Source organism: Prionailurus bengalensis, chromosome A1, assembly GCF_016509475.1.
Source record: "Prionailurus bengalensis isolate Pbe53 chromosome A1, Fcat_Pben_1.1_paternal_pri, whole genome shotgun sequence".
Classification (NCBI taxonomy): domain Eukaryota; kingdom Metazoa; phylum Chordata; class Mammalia; order Carnivora; family Felidae; genus Prionailurus; species Prionailurus bengalensis.
The window spans coordinates 76,255,235-76,265,206 of NC_057343.1; the positions used below are offsets into that span (position 1 = coordinate 76,255,235).

The 9,972-nt window shown below is 35.3% G+C and overlaps 1 long non-coding RNA gene across 1 annotated transcript; it reads right to left on the reverse strand.

Annotated features, from left to right (window-relative positions):
* Window positions 1-1,425: 1,425 nt before the first annotated feature.
* On the reverse strand, window positions 1,426-4,445 carry LOC122468377. Its single transcript, XR_006293233.1, has 2 exons — window positions 4,230-4,445; window positions 1,426-1,808 (listed from the first exon to the last, which is right to left on the reverse strand). It is a non-coding gene; the product is annotated as an uncharacterized LOC122468377 (long non-coding RNA).
* Between the last annotated feature and the right edge of the window lie 5,527 nt (window positions 4,446-9,972).

Sequence of the window (9,972 nt, forward strand, 5' to 3'; positions counted from 1 at the left end):
AGAGCCTGATGCGGGGCTCAAACCCACAAGCTATGAGATCATGACCCGAGCCGAAGTTGGATGCTTAACTGCCTGAGCCACTCAGGCACCCTTAAGTCACATTTTTTTGTAGTGAACCAGAGATCACATCATCTACTAGGAAAGCTTCAGAATTGGTGTAAGAGTCAAAGGTGGTAGTATTTGCAGAACGTTATTGAAAATTTTAAACTTTAAGCAATTATAAGTTAACTGTCTTTCCAGGAAAGTGATCTGCTTCCTGTACGATGTTTCTCAGCCTTTTTAATTTAGGACCCACACTATTAATTAGCACTATATTTAAAGTGTTTTTCACATCTCAGAAATAAACCCATGCTTATAAGCTCAACTATACCACAAAAGAGGCAAGAATATGCAATTGGGAAAAGACAGTCTCTTCAACAAATGAGGCTGGGAAAACTGGACAGCCACACGCAAAAGAATGAACCTGGACCACTTTCTTACACCACACACAAAAATAAACTCAAAATGCACGAGAGACCTAAATGTGAGAACTGAAACCATAAAACTCTTAGAAGAAAACATAGGCAATAATTTCTTTGGCATTGGCCATGGAAACATTTTTCTAGGTATGTCTCTTTGGGCAAGGGGAACAAGATTAAAATTAAACTATGATTCAGTTCTCATCTGAAATCCTTCTTTGAAATGGGGGCAGGGAAAAAGAAGAAACAGTCATGCTACAGAACGAGTGTGCCAGGGACAAAATAACATGAAGAGGGTATAAAGAGGGAATGCAGTTAACGAAGGGATAGAAATGCTATGTGTTTTCTGGGTTGTAAGAAGTAGAAGCAAATCAACCCACATCCTGAATACCAGATTCTCTCTTTGAACTTAATTTGAATCATGACACTGAATGGTGCACACTGGCCATTTTTTCACTGGTACTAAGTCAGATCCACCGACGCATCCCTATGGGAACCACTTCCATCATCCGGGAAAATGGGAAGCGAAAATGATGATTATGAGATTCCATTTGGCAATTTCAATACTGCATGAACATGTGGGTCAAGATTATACCCAGATTGACTTACAGCAGAAATGTGATATGTTCACTTTGTCTTCTGGCATCTGACAGGTTAATCACTTTCTTACATTGCTTATATATTAATATGCATCAATTATAAATATATGAACATCAATGTTTGTGTTTACATATGTAATTCGCTTGTACCAAACTAGTAATGTGGGAAAAATTCTAATAGAGGTTTAATCTGTATGCTCCCTTGAGAATTTCAGAAAGGCAGAACAAGACATCAAGATACTTATTTATTAATAGGCTTGAGGTAGCATGAATTAAATAATGAGAAACAGGAAAGGGATATTAGAAGGTGTGCAACATGCGAAGCATCAACATAAATGAACACAAGGAAGGAGAGTCGTAACATTATAGATGGTCTGAATTTCTGCTTATTTATTTACACTGAAAAAACACGGTAACAAAGAATGCATACCACTGGCACTGTTTGCAGCGGCATGAATAAGATGCATAAATAATGGATGACAACAGATGCACAAGAGCAGTGCCTTGGTAAATGAGTAAGGCAGAGACAACAGGAAGGCTTTAATGGTCTAATGTACCTATCATTTCCATCTCTTCAGAGACAAATTTGTTTTCTTAGTTTTCTCTTTCTTTCCCTGAAAAGGGGTTTGACATTAGCAGTAAGAGCAGTACCCCTTATGTATTATTTTCCTTCAAAATGATCTTTCGGTTCAATTCCAAAGCATTATGAGTGGGTGTTAGATCCGTATTGATTATGTCTCCATGTACCTTACTGAAATGCATTAAAATGAAAGTGTTAGAGTTACTAAAGTTTGGTTGAACTAAGGAATTTCATATTTTCTTAAAACGGATACACAGAAATAAAGAATATAACGTGTATGTAACGTAAAGTTTATTCTATGATTCAATGTCTAATTTAAGTCTGGCAATGCTCAATCAAAAATGATTAGAATGCGACATTAGACATTTTGCAAGACATCATTAAAAATCAAAAGACATTTTTGTTCTGTGTTAACTTTGACAATTTTTAAACTAATTGTCCTTCCATATCCTATTTCTTTAGAAATCCTTTAAATAACTATAGAAAACAGTCATAAAAATTTATTTTGCCCAAGATTCTACTTCCCCTACAATTCATTACTAAAAAGTCTGTTAGAGAGTACAGATTGAGGATTAAGACAAAGAAACTAACAGTAGGAAATTGGTAACAAATGTTTAGTTTATGATATGGTTAAAGAATATTTGAAATTTCTTTGAGCAAACATACAGTTGATTTATATTCTAAGACTATTCATCGGAGTTATAATTATGTTAAAATATTCATTCTTTAATTTTTCAAGACTGACAAATCAGTGTACGAATTTCAAGGTATACGACTGAAATAAAATATGAGATTGATTACTTTAAACACTGGTTTGAGAAAAAAAAAACAGGAAAATGTCTATTTTCAAAACAAATTTTTTGTGACACCATATTGCAAAGTTTTACATTGACTTACTAGAAACCTACTAGAGTAAAGGAAAACTCTTGTGTATTTTAGGACTAGGCCGTATCTGTAAAACTATAACTAAAAAAGATGAGAAGAAAGAATAATCACTCTATCCAATATTATAAAATCTGTACATACAGTTAGTCTACCGAATATAAATCTGGAAATATTAAAACAAAATAAATATTCTAATTCACCAGTGATCATATGCATATGCAAATTAATATATTAATTATTTTTAAGGTCATCCAAAAGTACCATAAAAGTGAATAAATCTTATGGAAATACAAATTAATATCTCTAGGGCATTGTTGACGGCATGAGAAAACTACAAAGCAATCAAAAACATTTAATCAATATGTTATAATTTAGACATGAATATCTTGTTTTGCCACTGAGTATCTTATAATAGCAGGAAGTTATGAGTCATACTTATTGTAGCAAGTACGTCATAACAGAGATGGATTTATTTGCACCCCAGACGGATTTTATTTTCCTCCAAAGTACGTGGTCCACCCAAGCTCAAAGTAGAATGGTACCAAATCTACTTTTGACCTTACCTCTATTCAAAGACTTAAATTAATACAAATTTATGTGGAAAACTATTAAATGAAATTAAACCTAAGTCAGTCACAGGATAAACGTCACACATGTTATTCTTAAAATAACTTTGTATCATCTGTCCTGCTTGAAGCTATTATTACCTGGAAGAAAACCTACAGGCAATAATTCACTCATATTTTTTAAATAAAGGTAATTTTATAGTATAATTTTTAGTGTTCAGATTGCCTTGAACACTTGAGATGAAGAAAAGGACATAAAATATTGACTTATCATAAAAGTCTCTGGCTATATCTAGATATTGGTCATTTTTTTTTCTTTCTTTTTCTTTTTTCTCTTTCTTTCTTTCTTTCTTTCTTTCTTTCTTTCTTTGTGTGTGTGTGTGTGTGTGTGTGAATCCTCACAGCCTGCTTCCTACTTTATGCAAGACTTTGTGCTACATGGAGTCCCATCTCTCCCTTAAACAAATAAACAAAAACAGTGTGTGGTCTCTTCCTTCCTATGCCCTTTGAAATCAAAATGAAATCAGAAAATCCCAAAGGCAACTGAATGTATCTTACCATCAAGTATTTTGAAACTTGAGTGGATGATATAAAAATGAAAGTTTAAGGTTTGCATCTGAGGTTTAGTAGTCCAGTAAGTGATGTCCTAGGAAGGCTGAATCTGGTGGCCACATTTTCTGAATCTTCCCGTATATCCCCATTTCACTGAACCAGTTTCTAATTCTTTCCTGTTCAGTGTCTTAACCTTTATGTAACCTTTATCTCTCAGAGTCCTTGAATGGAAGAGCAATTAATTTTTATTAGCATAAGCAGAAAAAGCAATTTATTAGGATAATAATAAGAAAGGTATAGATGTGTCCATTTCCCAGTCCATTTTAACATCATTGGCAAATGAGGGAATTACCTAAGACTGAGGACACAATTCTCATCCCCCTTCCTGTCTACCCAATCTTCATTGTATCTACACATAGAATTTGGTTAGAGCTAAGCTTATAATAGAAGCTAAGTGTACACAGGAAAAAAATGACATAGTAAAAGGATTGCCAGACTTAATTTATATCAGTAATCTTTTTGAGTATTTTCAAAGGAATGGATTCTGAAGGTGCTCAATCAAAAAAAAAAAATCAAATTGGATCCTTACCAAAACCTCTGGTTACTTTGATCAGTTGGACTTATTTCTAGTTGTTTAATAAGCTTGTTGTCTAAAAATTAGTCCCGATGGAAACCCATGAGGAGTACAATGACAGAAATTCATTGTATTTAAGGTAAGAAGGATATAAGAACTTTGGAATATGGAATGTTAGAATGTCTCTCCAGATTGTGACCTGCTTAACCATTCACTATGATTCTCCCAGACCATTCCTTTTATCCAGAGATTAGATAACTTTTATCCAAAGAGATTACAGGTAAGAGATGCCAAAGTAACACAGGTCTCTCCCAAAACACTGGGATTGGCAGTATTCCTGTTGTCAGAAACCAAAGACTTGGGATTTATTTACAAGAGGCAAAGGTCTGTTGTGGCCCTAATGAACATTAGGGCCATTAGAATCATCAAAATTATAGGACTCATAGATTATTGTAGCTATAAACCGACCATGGATTTCCAAGTATCATAATTAATGTCCTCTCATTAAGGTACTATTATATCTCCAATATTAAAAAGTATTCTAGCTCTCGTGCATAGAGGCCTGATTGAAACTACCAAAACAGAGTTTTAACCCCCACTCAATTCCTACGTTTGAGTAAAATTATGGATCCAAAGTCCTTTAAATAAAGGGAAGGTAGTGAAGATATTGCAAGAACACCAAAAGCTAGTTCTATCAGTTTTTTCTAGCATTTAGCAAAGGTGTCTTATCCATATACAAGATTAACTGTGCACTTGTGATGTGAAAACACATTAGATACCAGCTTTATTTTCATTTTGAGAAAACCACAGTGAGAAATTGAACTGAGTTCAAAGGACAATGATTCTGCTTCACAGTATGCCATCGATATTTCCCCAGTTCATGATTAAAAAGTCCTCCTCAACAGGGGTGCCTGGATGGCTCAGTCGGTTAGGCGCCCGACTTTGGCTCAGGTCATGATCTCCCGGTAGATGAGTTTGAGCCCCACATTGGGCTCTGTGCTGACAGCTCAGAGCCTGGAACCTGCTTTGGATTCTGTGTCTCCTCTCTCTGCCCCTCCCCTGCTCATGCTCTGTCTCACTCTGTCTCTCAAAAATAAGTAAATGTTAAAAAATAAAACTATAAAAAAAAAAGTCCTCCTCAACAAAATATTTTATTGGTCTAAGTTCTAAACCATTACATTGTTTCTCTTCAATTTAATAATGCATGCTTAAATATCAAATTTGCATACTTGTTGCTTAGTAAATACTATATTCTTCATTGATGCTAAATTAGAGAACTTTCAGCTATAAAAGTGTACTTGAAAAACACTTGACTAACCTAGTCATTCATTTCAAGAAAAAGTTTACAGAGATTGGGTATCATTTAGATTTGCTTTCAGCACAGTCCCTGTCTCCATGTGTTTGAACAGCTAGTTTGAAATAAACAATTCTAATACAATAATTGTAAAGATGAAGGAACAGAATTTGAATAATATTAATTGAGGCCTTCTATATGATCATTTAAATTTTTTTCTATTAAGTTGTTTTATTATTTTTTTAACGTTCATTTATTTTTTTGAGAGAGACGGAGACAGAATGCGAGTGGGTTAGGGGCAGAGAGAGAGGGAGACACAGAATCCGAAGCAGGCTCCAGGCTCTGAGCTGTCAGCACAGAGCCAGACGCGGGGCTCGAACTCCCAAACTGTGAGATCATGACCTGAGCTGAAGTCGGACGCTCAACCGACTGAGCCACACAGGCACCCCGTCTATTAAGTCGTTTTAACTGAAGGGACATTTGGAAACCAGAAGAATCAACCTCAAAGAAACAAAAATATTGATAGTACTGCAGTTTCTGGAACTTATAGTGTGATTTAATTTTTGTGACACTACGCCAAACAACCATCTGTTTAAGATATTCCTTACTATACACAATTCATATATATATATAAATATATGTATATTATATATGCATATATGTATATTTATATATGCATATAATATATGTGTATATCTGTATATTATAAATATACATATATTTGAAACTAAAGTTAATAAAAAAGAGTTTGATAAACTATCAACAAAAATGACAAGGAAACCTACTGAATGGGAGAAAATATTTGCAAAGGATATATCCAACAAGCAGTTAATATCCAAATTATATAAAGAAGTTCTATAATTCAACACCAAAAACAAATAAAGAACAAATAATCCAATAAAAAATAGGCAGAAGACCTGAAGAGAGTTTTTTTCCCCCCCAAGGAAGACAGACAAATGGTCAACAGACACATGAAAAGATGCCTAACATCACTAAACATCAGGGAAATACAAATCAAACCACAATGTGGGGCGCTTGGGTGACTCCTCTGCTTGCACTCTCTCTCTCTCATTCTCTCTCTAAAAATAAGTAAACATTAAAAATAAATAAATAAAATCTTAAAAAACAAAAACAAAAAAACCCACAATGAGATATCACCTTAAATGTGTTGGAATGGCTAGAATCAAAAAGACAAGAAATAAGCGTTGGAGAGTATGTGAAGAAAGAGAAATCCTTATGCACTGTTGGTGGGGAGGAAAGTCGGTTCAGCCACCGTGGAAAAGAACATGGAGTTTGCTCATGAAAACTAAAAATAGAATTCTTATGATCCAGTAATCCTACTAAGTATTTATAAAAAGAAAACAAAAACACAAACTCAAAAAGATATGCATCCCTATGTTTAGTGGAGCGCTATTTACGACAGCCAAAATATGGAAGCAATCCAAGTACCCATCCACAGATGAATGGATAGATCAGATGTGGTGTATATATACAATGAAACACTACTCAGCCATAAAAAAGAATGAGATTGTGCCATTTGCAGTAACATAGATCAACCTAGAGCAGGTAATGCTAAGTGAAATAAGTCAGACAGAGAGACAAATGCCACATGATTGTAGAATTTAAGAACAAAACAAACAAAAGACAAACAAAAAGCAGACTTTTAAATACAGAGAACTGGTGGTTGCTGGGGCGGGGGTGGGGTGGGGGGCGTGGTGGATGGAGGGAATGGTGAAATAGGTAAAGGGGATTAAGGGTACACTTACTGTGATGAGCACTGACAGTGTATAAACTTGTGGAATCATCATATTATACACCTGCAATTAATATAGCACTATGTTAATTATACTTCAATTATACCTACATGTGTGTATGTGTTAGTCACTGATCCTCCCCCTAATAAAAGGGTTTGCTGTTCAATTCTGAGTGAGGAAAAATTAACCAGTTTACTAGTTTCTATTAACAATACATACATGAATAAAATCAATTTTGACAAAGTAATTAGCAATATCTATTGGACGCTGATTCAGAGCATATACAGAGTTCTTGATAACCTTGTCCCAGGCCGGCAAGGTATTTTCATGGAACCTGTGTAGAGTCTTCAAAAGGTCATTCTGTCATCCCCACCAAGCCAGCCACTTCAGCGGACCACTTCATGGTCTTTCAGCCATGGAAAGACTAGGGCATTCCATTAGCAGGAGCCCATTGTCACACTTCTTTTACTATGGAGTAAGTTCTTTGGTTAGAAGCAATGCTCGGGGGACTATCATGATAGCACACAGGAATTCTGTAAGTGCACAGGTTGCTGTTTGGGCAGAAATATATTTGCAGGGAAGGCACATCCATATCCAGAGTAAGTGTCAATTTCAGGATGATCAAAATGCTGCCACTTCCATGACAGAAGAAGTCCAGGGCAATTCACCTGCCACCAGGTAACTGATTGATCACACTAGGGAACTGTGCCATACCGAGGACTCAACGTTGATCTCTGCCGTTGACCGACTGGGCACGTGGCACTGGTAAGAGCTAGGTCAGCCTTGATAAATGGAAGTCCGTGTCACCGAGCCCGTGCATAACCTCCCTTCCTACTATCAGGGCCATTCTGTTCATGAACCCCGCTGGGCTATGACAAAGGTGGCTGGGTAAAGAGGCTGGCTGGTAATTACAGAATGGGTCATCCTACCCACTTAATTATTAAAATTCTCCTCTGCTGAAGTCACTTTTGGTGACTTCATCACTTTAGCCAACATTCAATTAAAAAAATTGAAACATTTTTTTTATCTTAAAAACTAAGATATAAGCCATGAAGGTACATTAAATAGTAATGTCTTCTATTTATTCAAAGGCTTTAAACTTCATTTAGAGTTTATGCTTCCCAAAGTTAACATAGGTAAAGTTTGAGATAGGTTGGGTTGGGATAGAGGAATCCTGCTACTCAGAGCATTATCCTTTTTTTTTTTTTTTTTTTTTTAAAAACTTGGTGAGGAAGCTTAAATTTCAACCTCAAGGTCAAGGAACTGACGCTGAAAGTCCATCATTGATCTTTCCCACTGTGTCCAGTTACTATCATTTCATCTAATAAGGGACTCTGAGCTGATTTTCTAAGCCTAGGTATCTTTTTCAAGAGATCTGTAAACTAATCATAGCCACTTATTGAGTACTTTCTTTGTATTGGTCATTGTGACGGTGCTTTCATGTACTATCTTCTTTATTCCACACAACAATTCCATGATGTAGGTATGGACTCTCCTAGGAAGAAAATGAGACTGAAAAGGTTGAATAGCTTGCCCCAAATCATACAGGAGATAAGTAGAATCAGAAGTCTCTCATTTGTGTCTGTCTGTAAAGTCTTTGTTCTTAATTATTATGTGATATTGCCTCCCACTGTTGTAATTCCATTTTAGTAAATGCTAATCCCATGAACGCTTTTTAAGAGGTGTGTGTGTGTGTGTGCACACATGGATATGTTATCTATAAATGGCAAATGTATATTTGTGTTCATATTCATATTTGTAATGTGGTAGTCTATAAAATGACTGTTTTGCTCTCTAGCACAAAGTGCACATGAAAGTAAATGGTATGTCCCATCGTCAAGTACTAGCCTAGTCATTTTCACTCATATTAGAGAGTTTCCCACTCATTACAACCATGAACGATAGGATTTATTGTTCCCTTTTTCCAGATCAATAAATTGAGTTGAGGGAATTAAGGTAATTTGCCCTAGCTGACATAGCTAATAATTGGAAGATCTGAAATCTAAGCCAAGGTCTATTAATTCCAAAGCTGGTGCACTACCCATGATAACACATTGCCTGTCTGGGTATTCATTATCTTGCTAACCAAACACCAAAAGTTTCTTTTCACTGGCGAACAGTTACTATTCTGTCTTAAATTGCCAGATACAATGAGATTTTTAAAGCCAAATTAAATAGAATATTCTTGTGTATGTTCTTGAGCTCCCTACAGCAAAGACATAGTGAAATGTCAAGGTGGCAGCCAGGCAATCTCAAATGAATTGCACTTTGCTTCTTGGACATAGTTAGGAAAACTCAGAACCCATAATAATGTTAAATCCATAAGCCCATTTCTGAAGTTTTTACTTAAGCTGATCTTACTTTAGTTCCACGAAGAAATAGTCTTTTTTTTCATAGGGGAAAAAAACAAAACAAAATGCGTTATGCTAAGCTGCTACATTTTGCAATATATTTTATGAATGGATAATACCAGTATACTATAACCATGGCTTACGTTTTAATTTTAAATCCTGAGGTTAATAGATATTTCTAAATATAATGATTTTTCCTAATTTTAGCAGACTAAGAGTTTTTTCTTTCAAAATCCGTATCCTCTTGCAATTAAGATAGCATATCAAAAATACATCTTTGTACCTACTCCATGCTTTGCAACTTCAATTTTACATACTCAGAATAAGGTTCTTATCAAATACACCTAGAACATGAAGAT